This window comes from Corythoichthys intestinalis, chromosome 22, assembly GCF_030265065.1.
Source record: "Corythoichthys intestinalis isolate RoL2023-P3 chromosome 22, ASM3026506v1, whole genome shotgun sequence".
In the NCBI taxonomy this organism is placed as follows: Eukaryota; Metazoa; Chordata; class Actinopteri; order Syngnathiformes; family Syngnathidae; genus Corythoichthys; species Corythoichthys intestinalis.
The window spans coordinates 20,370,925-20,392,061 of record NC_080416.1 but is presented as its reverse complement, the minus strand read 5'-3'; the positions used below and the strand labels follow the sequence as shown (position 1 = coordinate 20,392,061).

The 21,137-nt window shown below is 38.4% G+C and overlaps 1 protein-coding gene across 5 annotated transcripts in view; it reads left to right on the top strand.

The window, feature by feature from the left end:
• The window catches only part of dlgap3 (discs, large (Drosophila) homolog-associated protein 3), a 181,582-nt gene that overhangs the window by 116,682 nt on the left and 43,763 nt on the right, over positions 1-21,137 (top strand). Inside the window, exon 1 of one of the 5 annotated variants that reach the window (XM_057828432.1) lies at positions 1,041-7,111. The exons of the other annotated variants lie outside the window; for them this stretch is intronic. The gene's annotated coding sequence lies outside the window, so the exon portion shown is untranslated. Of the gene's footprint in view, positions 1-1,040; positions 7,112-21,137 lie in introns of those variants that run through there. 5 annotated transcript variants of the gene reach the window in all.

Genomic DNA, 21,137 nt, shown 5'->3' with positions numbered 1-21,137 from the left:
GGGTTGAGACCTGGAGACTGGTTAGGCCATTCCAGGACCTTGAAATGCTTCTTACGAAGCCACTCCTTTGTTGTCGTGGCTGTGTGTTTGGGATCATTGTCATGCTGAAAAACCCAGCCACGTCTCATCTTCAATGCGCTTGCTGATGGAAGGAGATTTTCACTCAAAATCTCTCGATACATGGTCCCATTCATTCTTTCCTTTACACAGATCAGTCGTCCTGGTCCCTATGCAGAAAAACAGCCCCAAAGCATGACGTTTCCACCCCCATGCTTCACAGTGGGTATGGTGCAATTCAGTATTCTTTTTCCTCCAAATACGAGAACCTGTGTTTCTACCAAAAAGTTATTTTTTTTTTGTTTCATCTGACCATAACACATTCTCCCAGTCCTCTTCTGGGTCATCCAAATGCTCTCTAGCGAACCGCAGATGGGCCTGGACGTGTACTTTCTTTAGCAGGGGAACACGTCTGGCAGTGCAGGATTTGAGTCCCTGGCGGCGCATTGTGTTGCTGATAGTCGCCTTTGCTACTGTGGTCCCAGCTCTCTGTAGGTCATTCACTAGGTCCCCCCGTGTGGTTCTGGGATTTTTGCTCACCGTTCTTGTTATCATTTTGACGCCACAGGGTGAGGAGGGAGTTGAAAGTCTGTGTTGCCCAACGGCAGCCCCAAAACATCACTGCTCTAGAGGAGATCTGCATGGAGGAATGGGCCAAAATACCAGCAACAGTGTGTGAAAAGCTTGTGAAGAGTTACAAAAAACATTTGGGCTCCGTTATTGCCAACAAAGGGTACATAACAAAGTATTGAGATGAACTTTTGGTATTGACCAAATACTTATTTTCCATCATGATTTGCAAATAATTTTCTTTAAAAATCAAACAATGTGATTTTCTGTTTTATTTCCACATTCTGTTTCTCATGGTTGAGGTTTACCCATGTTGACAATTACAGCCCTTTCTAATATTTTCAAGGGGGAGAACTTGCACAATTAGCGGTTTACCATATACTTATTTACCCCACTGGATATTTGAGCACCCAACAAAACTGAGTACAAAAAAATTATTAAAATGTTTTAATTATTGTTCAAAAAACAAACATTAAATGAACATAGAACATATAAAATGAAGGGGTATCCATAATGATACGTACATCCCTATTTAGTACGCATAAATATGACTAATTATAAATTATGAAAATAAGTTATTTCATGCCTAATTGGGCTTTTATGTGTTTTATTATTCAGGGGGTTAATGCCTGTAAGTTTAATGTAAAGTTCGACAGAAATTTCAGATTATGTTGTTTTGCTCCTTTCTAAATTTTGCTCTTCCAAAGGCCTGCCATTTGGTGCCTAAATGCAGCTCTCCTTTTTTAATTAATTAAATTATTTTTAATTAATAAATTATTAATTAATTTAAAGATTACATGCCCCTAAAATATGTCAGTGTGCTGCAATCTTAAAAAATGGCAAATACCGTATTGGCCTGAATATAAGATGACCCCCTCTTTTTCAAGACTCAAGTTTGAAAACAGACTTATAGAAACACCATATTAATTTTTATACAGAAAATAATTACAGTACATCTGAAACAAATGATTCTAACAATATATTCGAGAGAAAAAGCATGTTATTTTGCCTCATTCAAATCTTAATATCTGAACATTTAAATACAGTATGTAAACTAAAGTGCAATCACATTCGTAAATGAATGGCTTCTGGTTTTTGAAATGTAAATATTGTGATAAAACAACAAAAGTGCAACAACTGCATTAACTATCAAAGTGAAGTCTAACTGTAACTGTAGTCTTGAAACAAATCTGAATAAGGAGAAACATTGCGACAAAATAATGCAAACTGGTTAAACTAATAGCTGAGATCTGTCATGACAGAACATCGCTTCAATGATATCTGGCGCCATGAAGCGTCGTGAATGTGGAGAGTAGCTGAGATCTGACATGACAGAACATCGCTTCAATGATATCTGGCGTCATCTAGCGTCGTGAAGGGGTATAATGTCTAGACCGCGAATATAAGGCGACCCCCTCTTTTTCAATCTTATTTCAATGCAAAAAACACAGTCTTATATTCTGGCCAATACGGTACATCAAATAAATATTTATCAAATTGCTCCTGGGTCAATAGAAACGGGAAACAATGGTTTCTTGATCTAAATTTGATTTAGCCCGCTCTAATAAGTAACAGGAATACAGTAGATGTACATTTATTAATAATGATCACTTCAAGGTTTCCCTTTCAGTGAGTATTTCAAATGATCACCCGTCAAACAATGCAGAAGCACACCTTCTACCCTCCTTGTTCATTCAAACGCTTCAATGGCTTTCCTTTCTCTTGATTTAAAGTCTACGATTTTTTTCCCCCTTCCATCTGTTAGCCGGCTTGCCAGGATATGCTGGTGCAGTCACGGTGCCGGACATTTCCCTTCGTTAGCGCCAAGGTTGCAGGCGAGCTGCTTTGTTTGTCGAGATGCGCTCGGCAATTCAATTTCACAGCTTCATTTCACCAGAGAGCTGGATGGGCATCAGGATTGAGGGGACAGTAATTGAAAGGCACTGAGGCTCATCCTGTGTCCTCTTTTTTTGTGTGTGTGCCGCTTGAATTCATGAAAGCATTTGTGTTTGCCTTATCATTATTGTTGTTAGACGGTACTTTTAGTCACCTATTGTAGTCACCCACAGAATGTGCCACCAAGTGTACTGACATTGCGCTTTAGCCTAGATTAATTTTGGGTCAAAGTATTTTAGTTACCCAAGATAATATTGAATGAAGGTTTACTAGGTGGCATCTCTTTTATTGCCAATACCGTGTCACTTTAAATGTAACTACATTTAAATGACTGTTTTGACAGTGATTTTGAGAGGCAAGGCACATCAGTGGGATCCACGCTGCATTATTCAGAGGGAATGCGTGATTATGCGCCATCTGCGTCCATACCCCAGTGGGCCTGTCACAATTGATCCACAACCCTTGACCTTTTCCGTACCCGCAGTGTTTTCCAGGCATTCTGTCATATTTGCTGTTATTGTGTGCAAATGCATGGGTTTGGACAGACAGACCTTTGCAATATGGGACTCACCTTGGTTTCAGGACAGATGTTATTCATATGTTAGGTCATCTGTGCAAAAGCAGCACAGTACTTAAACTGCATTACACATCAGTTTTTAAAATATCAACTATTGGTAAGACATATAGACCAGGGGTCCTCAAATACAAATCTTGAAGGTCCACAATTATTTTTTTTCAGACAAGCATGGGTCCATTTATTAATGTCGGTCAAGTACAAGGCAGGTTGAAGGTGGTAAAGGTGGTTTTCTTATGACCAAACAAAAATACAGTGCACATTTTGATTTAATAAAAATAAATAACGAAACATTTTCGTGACTTAAAATAAAATTTAAAAAAAACATGCAAGTACTATGTTTACATGCGCATGTACATTTAAGCATCATTATTTAGTGTACATGTGTATGTTCACTAAATATTTGACAAGATTGTCATTAAGGTGCAAACAATAACTATTGACAGTACATTTTGTAACTGTAAAACACTGCTGGACAAAAAAGAAAATGTGCAAGTATTACAGTATTTGTTCACATGTACAGAACATAAATGACAAGCTCTGTCATTAAGGTGCAGACATAATATTTATGATAGTAACTTTAACTGTAAAACACTGCTAAATGAGAGAAATGGCATTTGGGGGTCACAAAGCTGATGCTAACATCATCAGCCAGTACTTCAGTGCGTCTTGCGGTTGATGAATCTGAGAGTGAGACTTGATGTTTGTTTTCTTTTCCTTCGAACATTGCTGCCATCAATTCAGTCATACACTCTTTTATTATTTCTCCATCAGAGAACGGCTGTTGTTTGGCCAACACCCATGACACACTGAGTGAGCACTCCGTTGCAATTTGTGGTTGTGTCATAGATTTAACAATAACCTTCCTTGACTCTTGATATGACTGCTTCAACCTGTTAATTTCTTGCCTTCTCAATTCTGATTTAGGAGGAAACCTCTCTTCAAAAAAGCTGTGCTCTTTAACATAATGGCGTTTCACATTTTCACTTTTTATCAGAGCAACTGTCTTGAAGCATATTAAGCACATAGGTTGGATACTTGCAGTTGGTAAAATGGAAGCATATTTGTCAGTCCATTCCTCATTGAAACGGCGATTTTCGTTGTCCATTTTTTACTTGGTCAACGTTGAACATACCATTTTGTTAGATTTGGTCTTCTACTGGTGACAAACGGAAAACAAACAGATTGCAAAGTGCCCGGTGCGACTCGTGTTTCACACTGCTGCGGTCCATCCACTCTTGCTATCTAGCAGCATGCAGGCTCTCTCAGCCAACCAGCGCATCCATGCACGCTAGCTCAGCCAATCGGCGCATCCATGCAGGCTTTTTCAGCCAATTAGTGCATCGTTGTCTTAGAGATGACAACAGAAGTGGGAACGTGGAAGATATTTGACAAAAAATGAAACAGAATTTAGCGATAGAATAGTAGCGCATAGCAATAGATCGGTGATTCATACAAATAATATACTGTAGGTTAAAATAGTTTTTTTTTTTTTTTTTTTTAAGTGCTGTTTGCCATGGGTCCGCAGAGAAGTGTGCTGTGGTCCACCCCGGATATAGCAGTTAGCCTTTATTTTACCTAAATATGTAGAAGTACGATGCTAATCCGTTAGCCAATGTGGTGGCCGCCATATGTAAACAGAGCTTTTCCGGTGAAAGTTCTTGTGAATAAATGCTTAAATCCCTGAATTCATTATAGATATGGACATAAAACAGTCTCGATTCTTGGTTAAAAGCAAAAAAAAAACAAAAGTGCAATTAGCATTTATTTTATGTAAATATGTCAAAGTACGATGCTTGTCCGTTTGTCAACGTGGTGGCCGCCATATGTAAACAGAGCTTTTCTGGTGAAAGTTCTTGTGAATAAATGCTTAAATCCCTGAATTATTTATAGATATGGATGTAAAACAGTCTCGATTCATGGTTAAAAGCAAAAAAAAAAAAAAAAAAAGAAACGTGCAATTAGCATTTATTTTATGTAAATATGTCTTAGTTGGATGCTAGTCCGTTAGTCAATGTGGTGGCCGCCATATGTAAACAGAGCTTTTCCGGTGAAAGTTCTTGTGAATAAATGCTTAAATCCCTGAATTCTTTATAGATATGGACATAAAACAGTCTCGATTCTTGGTTAAAAGCATAAAAAACGTGCAGTTGGCATTTATTTAACATAAATATGTCAAAGTACGATGCTGGTCTGTTAGTCAATGTGGCGGCAGCCATATGTAAACAGAGCTTTTCCGGTGAAAATTATTGTGAATAAATGCTTAAATCCCTGAATTCTTTATAGATATGGATGTAAAACAGTCTCAATTCTTGGTTAAAAGCAAAAAAAAAAAGTGCAGTTCGCATTTATTTTACGTAAATATGTCGAAGAATGATGTCAGTCCGTAGCGGTTAATTTCTCCCATTGTTTGTTTTTTCAACCTAAATCCGGCGTTGGACCGCTGCATGTGTTGACTAACTGCAACTGACCGCGAATAACTGAAGCGGACTGTAGGACGGCCCCATACTTGAGGGCGTTGCGCAGTGGCTGACGGATGTGACCCGTCAATAAAATTATGAAGTCTATGACCAAGTGTATTTAATTGTTTTTAATTTCAAAACATAGGATACCGATTTGTTCATACAAACATAACCGGAGCTGCATAACCAGTTTCCACCGTACCCTTATCAACATGGACTTAGCCTTCAAATAAGTGAGTCAGAGGCCTCATGGAAGACCAAAACGAATGCCTCTCATGTACCCAATGTCAAAGAACAGCCAAGAAAAGGACAATAAACATCCCTCTGATCATCCATGGATCTCCCACCTTCTCCACCCTACTTCCTCACTCATCCTTAAGTCCGATTATCATAGTGAATCACGGTTTTACTGTCTCATCACAACTGGCTCAGAAGATAAGGCCGTTAAAGGTTAGCATCGAAGTGATCAGCACAAATGGTTTCGCTTTAATAGTGCCCTTGGAGTTGAGTGAGGTCGCACACTCACAGATGCTTATGTTCATTTACCAATTGTGCATGGGAAGTAAAACATCACATAAGACTAGTGTGTCTGTGAAAGAAAATGCTTGATATACTAGGTCAAGCTAATACATGATTCTGCCTGATTGTAGTTAATTAGATGATGAGAAGTGTGCGATGACAAGCTGCTTAGTCAGATTAGAGAGATCAGCTTCCTGTGACAAGCCGAACTTAATGGGGCTTGCTAAGCTTGACGCCGAGATTTTGGAAACTGTGAACACACCAGACCAGCATTACATTATACAAATCAACAAAAAGTTGGGTTTTTTGCTTTGAACTTGGTTCCTTCACCTACCTTCCAGTTCTGAGGTTTTGGATGTTGGATGTGGATTTTCTTAGGAACCCTCCCTTATTCCAAAAACATAATAGTATATGTTAGGTACTAGGGGTGTAACGGTACACAAAAATCTCGGTTCGGTACGTACCTTGGTTCTGAGGTCACGGTTCGGTTCATTTGCGGTACAGTAAGAAAACAAAATGCAAAATATAAATGTGCTTGTTGTTTATTACACACTTTTGTGCTTTCAACAATAGGAACATTAGCCTATAGACCCCAATCACCTGACGTCACAACTCCGCCCCCCTGACTGGTGCCGCCATTTTGTCCGTCAACTCATCGTGTTTACATATTACCGCTACGTACATTCCTCCTATTACTGCGTGTTTTTCTGATTGTCTAAGCAATCACCGCCTAATAAACGAACCCAAAACCCTTCCTGACAATCGTTAACATTGAATAATCAAAATGGTGAAGGCATGTGTGGCGGTTAGTTGCAGTAACAGAGAAGATAAACGGTCATTTTAGTAGTTGGTGTGTGCCCATTGTTAAAAGGGCAAATCTCTAAAGCAGCACGGTTTGTTTATCTCGGTCCATGATGCGTTTGTGTCGACAGCCGTTAGACAGCGGCGAAAACATCAATATGATGCCAACATGATCGCAGACATCATCAGACAGAGACTACGAAGCTCGTCGCCACGGCCGCGCAGCAAGAGGGTGAGCGCATCAACAGGTGTTGTGCCGAAAAATAGCCGCCCTGCGTGAAATTTCCCCCCCTGACGGGAGCGCCCACACAAAAACGACTTTCTTGTACTGTGAATATGTATTATTTTACTCTGCTTGAACTAATAAATGTCATACCTGTGTGATTGTCATTGGGATATGGTCGTGAAAACCTGTAGACGAATACATTTCTGTTCAAAGATGGTTATGTGGCCCAGTCCACGATTTGTTACTCAAAATACAGTACTCATATTTTGTGTAATTTAATTATTTAAAAGTGATCTTACAGTCGTGAATTCATTACTGTAATGCGTCCATGAAAACATTTTATGTTTTCACGTCAATAAAGCGTTATAAATAAGCGCTCCCTTCACGGGGGACATTTCACGCGGGGCAGCTATTTTTCGGCACACACTGGCGTGTTGTCGATCAAGTTTCATTTTACAATCGTGACGACGGTGACGCTCAGCTGACCAAATGTCGGTTTATAGTCGGGCCGGTGCCGATTTTGGGTAACCGACTCCTCATCGTGACATAAACTGGAGTATGATTGGAAATTTTGTGGTCTCAGGACGAGCTCTGACGCACGAAACGGGACAGGACGGGAGGAAACATCGGTTTGGGCATCAAATATGGATCTGGCGACTGGATCAACCGAAGCTTTTCCAAATAACGGCTTTTATGCAACTCATCCAATGAGTTTACAGCTTCTGAAAGCATAATTTGCAAGTGAATCCACCTTTAGAAACTACAATCATTGACAATACGGACACACAATGACGGACAATATGGCGGCACAATACAGCGATCACGTGATTGTGTGACGTTGGTGATTGGGGTCTATACAAAGCTAGAATTCTGCTCAAAAATAGAAAATACAATATTCTGAAAAATTTTTGAAAAACAAAATAAAAATAAATAACATTGGCTAAGACTTTTCTTTAAATTAATATCTGATGTGCAACATTAAACAGTTGCAAAACTGAACAGTTTCAAGTTTCTCATATTAACTTTATGACCACAGCCTCGAAAAGTAAGGGTTAGTAGGGCTGTCAAACGATTAAAATTTTTATTTAAGTTAATCACAGCTTAAAAATTAATTAATCGTAATTAATCGCAATTCAAACCATCTCTAAAATATGCCATATTATAAGACTGGAATGATAAGACACAAGACGGATATATACATTCAACATACTGTACTGTAAGTACTGTATTTGTTCATTATAACAATAAATCCACAAGATGGCATTAACATGAACATTCTTTCTGTTGAAGACATTTTCTTTTTCTCTGAAAAAACAAACACACAACAGAGCCTTAGAACAGTAACTGAAACAGTATTATTTATAATGTGTGCAAAGTGTGTGTAGTGTACACCTAAATATGGCCCTCTTCCCTACTCATCCTCTAGCAAGTCGCTGAGGCAAACCAACTTATTTACATTTTCTGAGAGTTGTTCCATCTATATTCTTTTTTTATTTGAATTCCCCACCCAGAGGGCCAACCTGCTTTCCTTCCATGTATACATTTAACCGTTACCCACGCTGCTCACTGCACTTCTGAGTGGTGCAACGGCCCGGACCGTTTAATTGTTATCTTTTTTGAGACTGTCAGTCAGCTGATCGTCGCATCGGCCAGCTGGCTGTCTCCCCTCTCAACGTGACATACTCTGATTGACGCCGGACGGGCAGACGACATCCCCACCACTGAGGGGCCAAGGAAGGGTGGCAACTTCAAAAACTACCCGCTGTCTGTCATATATCCATTGTGCAGCGCTTTGTTTACATTTGCGGAAATAACGACACTTGCTTTACGGCAGCTAAGCCAAAGTAGTACCATTGCGTGTGTGTTGTATTGTGCCCGAGTCTTGTTAACCAAATAAAGGTAGCGTTAACAAAAGTCATCTGACCGCTCATCATTTTACAGCCAACACTCTGAGAGTTCGCATTTGACAGCATACATGCCGCATACCTCCTCGCCAGCTGTTTGCTCGCCATTCTTTCACCTGTGCATTGATCGCTATTTTGTTACACTCCCGCTTTTTCGGTGAGGTATTTTGTGTTCATTCGTTATTGGATGGTTTTTGTTCACCTCTGTAAATAAGAGCACCGTAGCAGTAGAGGTAAACTGCCGTTTTCGTTCAACCCGTTTTGTTTAGTGTAGAAGCCAGGGTAGTAGGCTGTCTTTTTGTTATTTCCTTTTTACGATCAGGGTTTACTTAGCGGGTGGGGTTTAAGTGTAGTTTCATTTTGTTTGTTGTTTTGGCCTGGTCTTACGCTGACGCCAGCTTCTTCAGCATTTTGTTTATTTTGTTCATTGCGAGTTCGACTTCTGTGAATAAATTTGTGTCCACTTGCAACTTACAGTATGTGTGTGGCTCATTTTATGTTACGCCCTTAGTGAGCTGTCCGTGAACGTAACAGTGGGATTATGAGATGCATTAGCTGGCATTCCGCGCTTGCATTATATGCGTCAAATATTTTAATGTGATTAATTCTAAAAATTAATTACTGCCCGTTAACGCGCTAAATTTGACAGCATTTTACATTACGTCAGAAACTCGTTTGGTACGCCTCCGTTCCAAACAGAGCACCCCGTACCGAAACGGTTCAGTACAAATACATGAACCGTTACACCCCTATTAGGTACTTTAAAGATTCTAAATTGTCCATAGGTGCGGATGTGAGTGCTTTTTTTTCTGTATGGCACCCGTCAATCTTAGTGAAGTAGACTGAAAGTCTGAGTCAGAAACTCGTTCGGTACGCCTCCGTTCCAAACTGAGCACCCCGTACCGAAACGGTTGAATACAAATACATGAACCGTTACACCCCCTATTAGGTACTTTAAAGATTCTAAATTGTCCATAGGTGTGGATGTGAGTGCTTTTTTTTTCTGTATGGCACCTGTCAATCTTTGTGAAGTAGACTGAAATGATTTCAAAAGGAAATCATTGTTTTAAGGCTACATACTGTCAATAAATGTGACTTGGCTCTTTAATATCCACTGTAGAATATTGTAAAAGGCTAAGTGACTTCCCTGATGCTGTTATCATGTCTTTCAAATCTATTGTTTTTAGGATGCCTTGCATTATAACATCATTCAAGGCAACCAACAGTGAAATTAAGGGAAATTCAGTGTGCCATGACCTCATTGACGCTAATTGCCATGAGCTGCTGCTGAACAATATTTAGATTTTCCAGTGTCGCATTAATTATGGAAAGAAGTATTAAATTTGTTCCAGCTCTGCTTTTGCTAGACGTGGTCTCACGGATAGATCTTAAAGAGGTCCTCTGTTGGAACACAAGCAGTTTTCCCTGTCAATTGTATCACTTGATAGTACAGGCATATTACAACAAAAGAGCCATAGCAATGCTCGTACTCGTGTGAGCTGGATGTTTCCGGTTTATTTGCAAACCTTTGCCCGTTGAATAGATGTGAATCCTTCACTGTCCATTTTATTCTTCTTACATAAGCTTGCTCCCCAACACATTCCCTTTATTCAAAATGACAGGAGTGTGTTGCACGTTCTGGAAGGGATACAAGGACAATTAAATGACAAGCTAAAACATAGCTACAAGATCTGTTAAATATATATTTAATCCTTCCTTTGGGGCTTACTTTATCCCACCCCCCCCAAAAATGCAGACCAAAGGCTTTCTGCAGCGATGTTTTCCAAGCATCTTCCTCGTCTGTTTACCGCCGCTTTTCAGTCACACTCAACTCACCAGAGACAAAAGTCCTCAAAAACTTTTCAAAAGATTGGCCCTCTGAGTCTGTTTTTCTCTGATTAGGGATATTTCTCTGAGGGCTTAGTTGTCTGCAGTGAATGGTGACGGACATCCTGTATAGCTGAGTGACAAGTGCGTGTGCGCACAAAACATTTTGTGTGGCGTGAAAATAATAACAAGTCCCATTGCACACATTACATCTCATAAGGAGATTGTTTTTAAACAACAGAAAAAAAGGTGAAAAAATCTGTTGATGAAAGGAGAGCCTGAAAAAATAGAAATGAAGTGCACTCTCCCTCATCCATTTTGACAATTTTACTGTTGGAAACACTCTAATCATGTCTCCATTGTTTTCCATTACAGCAAGTCAGATGGGTAATCAAGTGTCAGAGTGTTTCCATGAGGTTTCCTCTCGTTAACACTAATTTGCATTTCACCTTCACTTTACTACTTTTATTTTCTGCATGATATTCACTCACCTCCAAATGTTTTATAACTGTGGAACAGCTCCTTTTCTACTATAGAAAACATGTGTTTTCGGATCACAAAAGATCAAAATGCCACAACAGATCAACATTTAGCTTATATTTCAGGGTACTTAATATGGATCTGAAGCATTACAGTATTGTGGTATCACAATTAAATCTGTTCACTGTAGACTCAGAGGACATAAGTACCGACCAGGAAGGCCAGGTCGAAATTTGCTGAAAACTAAAAAAAAAATATCACAACAAACAATGTTATTTTGGTGTTTTGGAGTGACAGTGATGGTTTGGTAAACTTGTTAGCATGCTCTTTAAGCTATAGTTATCTGAATAACTCTTAATAGCTATGTTACGTTAACATAACGGCCACGTTCGCATTTCGTTGTTCATGTATCATGTAACGTTATCATACGGTACACTTATTCAGCATGTTGTTCTCTATTGTATTTTTATTTTAAATTGCCTTTCAAGATGACATAACTCTTCTATGTGTTGGATTTTATCAAGTAAATTTCCCCCAAAAATGCGACTTTTACTCCGGTGCGACTAATGTTTTTTTCCTCTTCGTTGGGCATTTTATGGCTGGCGCGACTTATACTCAGGTGCAGTGTTGTTAATAACGGCGTTACAATATAACGGCGTTACTAACGGCGTTATTTTTTTCAGTAATGAGTAATCTAATTAATTACTTTTCTCATCTTGGCAACGCCGTTACCGTTACTGAGGCGGGAAAGGCGTGCGTTACTATGCGTTACTAAGTTGGTTGAATAAAAAAAGTCTGAGAGAAACGGACTCACGGGGACGAGAGCAGAGCAGCAGTGGGGAAGACGCCGTTGCAACCGCGATGCTAGGTGGCTCCAATAATACCTGACTGTAGCCATAGCCGACAAACTACGCCCACATGACACGGTAGATATCATATTATAGAACTAGATGCAAAAACTGACACAGCTGCATTGCCAACATGTTTTAAGGACTACATGCGTTAGTAAACAGCCGCCATCTTAAAGCAGTAGACCTCTCAGGAAGGCTCTGATGTAGAGATCCTTCCTAGCGAACCTAAGTAACTTTTTTTTTTTTTTTAATCTAAAATGCTTCTAAATCGGCAAAATCTTAACTTAAATCTATCTTTAAATGATGAAACAGTTTTAAAACTTACACATGTTTAAAGTAGACAGAAGGGAACTAATGCAATAACGGGAGCAATTTTAACAACTTTAACGGTTGATTCACAACTTTAAATGACTTCCACACATAGCAAAGGTTACTAGCTAGTTATCGCAATACCCTTGTGTCTAGTTAAGTGGAGGGTAAAGACTTGGGCTAGGGCCAATTGTCCCCCAAATCCTTTAAACTTCACATTGTGTGACCTGTTTTTTTTTTTTTGTTTGTTTGTTTGTTTGTTTTGTTTTTTGTTTTTTTTTAGAAAAAAAAAAATATCACTAGTTACTTTGCCAAGTAACTAATTACTCTTACATTCAGGTAACTGAGTTACTAACGCAATTACTTTTTGGGAGAAGTAATTTGTAACTGTAATTAATTACTATTTTAAAGTAAAATTAACAACACTGGTGTGACTTATAGTCCGAAAAATACGGTAAATGTAAATGTTTGCATAAAAGAAGCTGTAAATGTTAGCTATCATAATCCTATATAGTAGTACTTCTACTTACAAATTAAATTTTTTCCAGGACCTAGTTTGTAAGTCGAAATGGTCGTATGTCGAGCAGGATTTACCCATAAGAATACATTATAATTTGATTAATTCGTTCCACAGCCCAAAAACCTACGCTAAATCCTTAATAAATACTACTGGTACAATTACAATATGGCAGTTGTGTTTTGCATGCTGTTCCTGTGGGACTGAAAACAGTGAGAGGCAAGGCAAGGCAATTTTTTTACATAGCACAATTCAGCACATGGCAATTCAAAGTCCTTTACATCACATGAAGATTGTACAAATCACATTAAATCAACAGAAAGTTAAAACAAAGACAATTGAAACATTGTAAAATTGAAAATTATACATAAAAAAATCACATTAAGTTACGAATAGAATTTAAAAAAAAAAAAAAAAAAGCTAGGTGAGGAGCATAATAACTAAATGCTGCCTCACGCTGCTTGGTTCTTGTTTTTGGAACATACAGGAGACCAGTTCTAGATGACCTTAGGGCTCTATACGCTTCATACGGATCCAACAAATCAAGCATGTATTTTGCTCTAAGGCCATTAAGTGTTTTTAGACGAGCAGTAGTATTTAATAGTCTATCCTTTGACTCACTGGAAGTCAGTGTAACGATTTCAAAACCGGTGTAATGTGGTCCAATCTCCTTGTATTTGTCAGGACTCTGGCAGCTGTATTCTGTACTAGCCGCAGCTTCCTGACTGATTTTTTTTTTTTTTAATCAAGACCTGTAAATATACCATTGCAATAGTGCAATTTACTGAAAATAAATGTTTTTCCATGTCTTGTTTAGTCAGAAGCCCCTTAACTCTGGCTATATTTTTGGGGTGGTAATAAGCAGATTATAGTGACTGACTTTAGATGGCTATCAAATTTTAATTCTGAGTCAATAATTACGCCATGATTTCTGACTTGATTTGCAGCTGTAAGTGACATTGTGCCAAGGCGCGTGCTTATCTTTGACCTTTCATTTTTTTGGCCCAAAAATGATCACATCTGTCTTTTCCACATTTAGCTGGAGAAATTTCTGGCACATCCATTCATTGATTTGATGAATGCAGAGATGCGTTAGAGTTTCTACCTTCACTTTTCATGTTCTTTTGTTGTTGGTGTTGGCTAAAGCGGACAGTAGCTGTGTTGTGTTGCACAAGTTCTGAAATAAACGAATAATAACCTGACGAAGTTGGCGACTTCCTTGCCGATGTTACAAAAGTGATAACTGTCACCATAACTTATAAAGACTGGCGAACGGAAGTCAGAGGACGACCGTCGAGATCATAGACATACTGTATTTGGGCCGTATTATCGAGCCAGTTCACTGAAGCGTACACCACGCTCATATATTTATATTTTTCTTTCATTCATTCATTTTCCAAGCCGCTTATCCTCACGAGGGTCCTTCTTGGGACCCATGTTGATTTCTCTCACAAGAAAATCCGCAGTGCGTCCGTCTTGCGGGAAAACAATGATTTTGCGATGCTGTCATATAGCTTCGTATTTCGAGCATGTCGTCATATGTCGAGACAAATGACAAGTCAAATTTTACGTCCGATGTTGAAAGGATCGTATGTCGATGCGATCGTATGTTGAAGTACCACCGTACTGTCAAACCTAGTACTGTAAAGCTATATAATAATAATAATAATAATAATAATATTAAATAATGATAACATATACAGTGGTACCTCAACATACGATCACTTTCGACATCCGACATAAAATTTGACTCAAAAGCCAGAGTCAGTTTTATTGTTGACAGTGCCGCAGTTTCTTTGTTTTTCCGCAAGACGGACGCACATGAGAGAAATCAACATGGGTTCCAAGAATATTAGCGCAGGTGGTTAAAAATGTGAGGCTTACCATTGAAATGAAGATGGAAATGATAAAAAAAATTAGAGCGTGGTGTGCGCATCCGTGAACTAGCTTGACAATACTGCTGTCGAATATCTACGATCTCGACGGTCCTCCTCTGACCTCAGTTCGCTAATCTTTATAAGTTAAAGTGACAATTATTATTTGGGTAAGATGGCCAAAATATCGCCAGCTTTGTCAGGTTTTTAATCATTTATTTCAGAACTTGTGCAACACAACATGCCTATTGTCCACTGCAGCTGAACAAAGTGAAAGTAAAAAGTCCCTCTCTCACTCTGTCAAGTTAGCTACGTGGTGCTTTCAGGTACATGACGCAAAGCACATCCACTATATTAGAACTCAATTCGTTACATTATTACAGGTATTATTATTATTCTTACTATTATTAAATTATTATTCAGATTTTTCCATAATTTTTTTGTTTTCCTCTTTGTAATTGCTATTTGCAATAGTAACAGCAGCATTTATTATGGATTAAGTGTAGATTTTCGGGCCATTGAACGAATTAATGGAATTATTTCGACTGACAAACACAGTCCTGGGACGAATTAACTTTGTATGTAGACGTACCACTGTATACTGTATATAATATTTTATACTTTCATCAATTATGACTTTTTTTCCCACATTAAATATTTGAATTAGGGCTGTCAAAAGTCTAGCGTTAACGGGCAGTAATTCATTTTTTTGATTAATCACGTTAAAATATTTAACACATTTAACGCATGCGCGGAACGACCCACTCACGCATTACCGCGAACAGACAACAATGGCGCCGTGTTATGTATATTGAGAGCTAAGAGGCAGAGACAAGCGATTGGAGTGGACACGGGCATTCATTAGAGCCGCGCTATTTATTGGTACAAGCTTTGGCATCTCTTCCACAACAATTATAACTTGTGTGGCGAGCGATGTGGGGTAGAATGATACGAGATGATCTTTTTCTTAACACCCTGTGTTGAATACAACACAGAGAAGATATACCATTTGCAGCCACCACTGACAGTCATGGTTGCCCAACTTCCCATCATGCATTTGGACACTTAAGAACAGTTAAGTCGCTACAGTATCATTTAGTGAAAGCACAACAAAAATAATATTCCTATCTCTCAAGAAAAAAAATAATGTTCACAAAAAGAAAAGCGCTCGATGCAAAGAGAACTGGCATTTCCAATCAAAATAGCTATGCAAAATAATACTCAGACTTTGGTCAACCTCTATTCAAACATTTCGTTTAGCTCAACCAATACACTAGATGGCAATATATAGTCACAATATACAAATTATCAAAATTACTATAACTTGTACTCACATTTATCTTTTAAGAATTACAAGTCTGTCTATCCGTGGATCCCTTTCACAGAAAGAATGTTTATAATGTTAATGCCGTCTTGTGGATTTATTGTTATAATAAACAAATACAGTACTATGTACAGTATGTTGAATGTATACATCCGTCTTGTCTTATCTTTCCATTCCAACAATAATTTACAGAAAAATATGGCATATTTTAGAGATGGGTGAATTGCGATTAATTACGATTAATTAATTTTTAAGTTGTGATTAACTCGATTAAAATGTTTAATCGTTTGACAGCCCTAATTTGAATTTGTGACCTGTGACCTTGCTGGCTCATTTCATATGGTTGACTAAGAATTTCATGATATAAAATGTAGGCTTGGACATTTTACTGACAGAAAAACCTCCTTGTCTTTTTATTATTCCTTGACAGAATTAAGTATTAATCATAGTAATAATATAAATTAAAAATACACATATGCATTACATTTAACAAATTGTGTCCGACAGCAAGTGTAGACCTTTCCACAATGAGAAGCCACTGAGGTGGAATGTATAGGTTTCAACAATGACATGATTAACGAAGGCTTGTAGCAGAAGTGATTAATTAAGTCTTTATTATCTCCTGGTTCCTCCCTTCTCTTTTCATCCTCACTCTTGTCTACGTTGACTATTTTGCCTGCTTAGATTGCATCGATTATTGTACTTCATAATGAAAACGGGCACAATAGCTGAGTTCTTCTTTCCCACTTTCCATCCTCAGCAATACTTGTTCTTTTGTCTGAGGCGTCAGGTGATTGTCTCTGAATGTCACCAGGTAGTTTCCCCCCCCGTCTTTTCCCTCATTTTCTGCGAGCAATTCTCATTGATTTTGAATGTTGACTGGAATGAATGAGAAAACCTTTCCATTTATTGCACAAGTGATTTTTTGGGTGTTGTATGAAGGTGTATAAACTAAAATAGCAATTTGTTCCTTTCAAATCATCCTTGTGCATTGGATTTTGCAGTACCTGACACACATGCTACCACTGTGGGATGACTAATCGCTTTTAGTAGGACTAGACCAGTGCTGGAATGGGGCATTATATGCACTTTGAATATCCTATTAGATGGTATCTATTGCGGGAATGAAATTACCCTCAGCTAATTCTATTTGGATATTAGTTTAATAGAGGAATAGTATATTGTGTGCAGTGCACTGTGTCGACTACGAATTGAGCAAATATAATTGTACATCCATACGGTGTGCCCCTTCAAACTCTAGATGTGCAAGGCGCCTGCTTTTCAATTATAGAATTCCATGTTCTCATCTTCAGCAAAAGAAGATAACAGCAGGGAGCTGTTAATCACAAAAGCACCTGGAAAAATTTCCCTTGACCTCAACGCACAGCTCTATAAGCGGCCTTGTTAGCCTCTACGTAGCTACGGCAAAATATGGGATGAGGGTTAAGTGTGTGCTAAGCTCACACTATCCCTGCCTGTCACCTCTAACATATTGTGCAGCTGTGTCCCTGCTACCAAGGGTGACCTCCGAGCCCATTTCTCTTTGGTGTGGTTCATTAGGTTTGCTTGACGTTGGCATGTATGGCTGTCAACTGGTGCCCTTGCGCTTTATGACTGAAAACAAAAGCAGGAGGTAAAATTATTATTTGTGCAGTAATTTTAATTAATTCTTGACCTTGGCAATAGCGGTTGCCAATGCAACCTCACTAAAGCGTCCATTTTATATTTATCGTATTTTCGCGACCAAAGGACGCACAGTTTTAAAAGGGGCAGGCTCATTTTTGGCCTTTTCAGCAAAACTGAGTTCAATTATAATTTATTTAAAAATGTAACTAAGTACTCACATCAATCTTGATCAATGCTCAAATTCATCAAAATCCTCATCTTCTATATCCGAATTGAATAGCTAGGCTAGGTCTCCATCAAACACGACAGCTCAACTTTAGGCAGCGTCTTCCTCTTAAAAATCACCGCAGGTGGCAGTTTCTTTTTGTTTCGCGTAGGTGATAGCCGGTGTTGTTACAGATTACTTGAAAAAGCAATGACTGATTACACCTCAAAAAAGTAATCTAGTTACTTTACTGATTACTTTATTGAAGTAACTAATTTACTTTAAAAGTCATTCATCAGTTAGTTTTTACCAATTTTTCTCCCTTTGCCACCTCAACATAAGAATGACAACAGAAAACTGTAATCGCATGTAATTTACTTTTCGATAATTGAATTTAAAGGGGAAGATCACAATTTTTCACATAAGGCTTAATCGTTGAGTTAGCAGAGGTTTAATTCGTCAATTGAGTTGATTTCAATCACCATTGACCCGCGCTAGCTTAGCCACTCCAGAGCCCTGAAACTAACAAATAACTAATAAACTGCATTGAATTTGTTGAAATCAACTACACTGACTAATTAAATCCCGCTTACTCGAAGATTAAGCCTATTGTCAAAAGTTCTGAATTTTGGGTTAGGATTAACATCATATCTGTACCAATGTAAAACTATGCCAATTGACTGTACAATAAACACACAAATGAATTGCACAGTGCAATAAACACAGAGGTGGCGAGCGCGGATGTGCGCTGTACACACACGCGGTCAATTTGGCCACAAAACGTGGCGGCAACTAAGCAATTTACACTCAATTGGACTTACAACAAATCCCAAAGATGCTAAACGAACACATCACGTCACGGCATAACTGTGCGACAAGAATATGATGTAAACAAATTTTGCCAACTTGGAGCGATGACTGCCTGTCGTTGCAACGCCAAAGCTACGAAACGGCCGCGCATGTAGGGTGTCCAACCGATTGTTGATACCCTCCAGAATGAATGAAAAATACTCACGTTCATTCATGGATGTACACAAATCAACATTCTCTCGGACATTTCAACACTCGGCTCGAACGTACACCCGCCTGGCCCACGCCGTTGTCAGTCCTACAACACTTGGCGGGTGTGACTCGAGACAAAAACAGGAAGTAGCTGTGAGCAGTTACCACTGAAACACATACCGGGAGCCTTTCTAGCATTTTTTTATTCAAAATGCTCTTCATACATGTCGTACATCAGATTACAGTAACGCATTACTGACAACACTGGTAACCTTGAGTTTGAACTGGGCTTTGTAAGGGTCCTACACCAAACCAATGTTGTTTAGCCTCGGGTGACCAAACGTTCTCTTTTGTCCACTTTTTAACATACTGTCCGGGGCGTCCGGTACGGTTTTGTAAATTCATGAAATGTCCCGTTTTTAATATGTTTCACAGGACCAATTAGCCTGTGTTCCACCGTCCTCCAAAGTGCTAAAACAAAAACAAAAATAGTTTAAAGTGAGTTTTTTTTGTTTTGTTAAATTAGTATTGTTGTGAAGCTACGGTTTGATTTACATTATTTCGCTGGAAAGAGAAAATAGCTTTTTGTTGAAGGTGGATTTTCCACAGAAGAGTATTTAGAGTTATTTAGAGTAAGAATTGAAAAGACACCTATTAATTTGTCCAAGGATAATGCACTAATACAGAAGAGGCATTTTTGTTTTTATATATCATTATTACACTCCATTTTGTAACCGTTATTATTGTTCTATTATTTCAGGAGTAATAAGGCCTGTTGAGTAACCTCTGAGAATTTGAATTTGTGTCTGGTTAGATAGCTATTATTTTATTATAAAACTGAATTTTCTATCCAGCTGGAGGAGGCACACTTTAAATGTATTAAAGTAATTAGGCATTTTTGAGTGAACTTCGAGTAAAATTTAAGTATTTCGAAGCCCGGCCGAGTGGCCTATTTTTTGTAAATCAAAATACGCTCAACCTAGTTTAGCCCAACGCACACGCTCGAACATTACAGCTACTGGGGGCACGCCCCCGATCATACACAACCTTCTCCCTTTAAGGTTCTCATGCGGCTCTCACTTACGTCAGCTTTTTCAGACAAACACATTTTGGTTCTCAGTCAAAACAATTGGTGCACTATTCATTTTGGAGATTTTTTTTTTACTTTTAGATGTGCCTTATGGTAGTGAAAATACGATACTCCTTAATGTTTTTTTCTAAGTACAACGAGTAAAACTTTGGTAGAAAATGAGAAACTGAACTTAAAAACCGTTTTATTTCCATATTTTTGTAGCTTGATTAAATGATCTGTTTACGCTCAGGTCATTGGCTTTCACGTAACTGTGCAAAATCCGCATTGCAGTCTGGAATAAAATTTAAAAACAAGACTTGGGAAATCATACCGCGTGTGCCAAGCTTTGCATTAATAATCTGTTTGATGTTATCGTTATGTTGATGTAGCATTGATGCTGATATTTAAATCAATTCTGATTCTTTGATCGATAGTCGATTAAATATTTGTCCGCCTATGCACTATAATCCTTTTGTTGTACTGCTGCATACAGTTTGGAACAGTAACAATAGAACTGGCAGCCAGTTAAAGGCTCGTGTGAAATTTTACAGAAATTACGCTATTGTTGTGATTATGAGTCAGCCTTTTCGGGTCAAATTATGGAAAGGAAATGAAAGGAGAGGGAAAATAATCTCTGATGACTGTATCCTCAAAGCTGCATAGGAATCCTGAATCAAAGAAACTGCATAAGCAGCCACACTGGCGACCCATGTGTATTATGCAAATGCCCCTAGTATGTATTTTAAATTTTATTTTTGAATTTTAAGCATTATTTGTCAAGACAAATAAGATCTAATTTTGCTGATACACTAAGATTGTCCTTCCCACGAGAGGCAGTTTAAAGATCGTTACTGATTATAGTGGACAGCACTCGCTTCCTTGTTATCTCACCCATGTGACATTTATGCAAATATTTATAGATGTAGTAACCTAGTTCACAAAGTAACCTAGCAACGCGAGAATCAGATGGTTCTATGTATGTAAGTGTATGTCCACATAATGATGCTTCCCACTATCAATTTTGCATGCCTCTTGATGGCA